The sequence below is a fragment of the Fulmarus glacialis genome, unplaced genomic scaffold, assembly GCF_000690835.1.
Source record: "Fulmarus glacialis isolate BGI_N327 unplaced genomic scaffold, ASM69083v1 scaffold20035, whole genome shotgun sequence".
Taxonomy (NCBI): domain Eukaryota; kingdom Metazoa; phylum Chordata; class Aves; order Procellariiformes; family Procellariidae; genus Fulmarus; species Fulmarus glacialis.
Window position 1 is genome coordinate 12580 of NW_009215182.1, and position 237 is coordinate 12816.

Genomic DNA, 237 nt, shown 5'->3' on the forward strand with positions numbered 1-237 from the left:
AAGTGATAGGCCACTGCTTGCAGCCCCCTGCGCCTTCCTGTTTGTGGGGCTGGAGTGTCCCCCAGCGCTGGGTTCCCTGGGCCCTGGGGAGGTGCGGGTGAGTCACTCGGGGCTCCCTGGGGGAGAGCAGGAGGGTAAAAGCCTTGCGAGAAGCTATGTGGCCGCAGCATCGTTCTCGTAACGACCCAGCGATGTTGTAGGGAACACGTGGCTGGGGTGGCTGTTGGGTCTGAGAGG

General features: G+C 63.7%; 1 protein-coding gene across 1 annotated transcript in view; it reads left to right on the forward strand.

The window, feature by feature from the left end:
* CCND3 (cyclin D3) overlaps positions 1-237 on the forward strand; it is a 12707-nt gene that overhangs the window by 11383 nt on the left and 1087 nt on the right. The window lies entirely within an intron of this gene.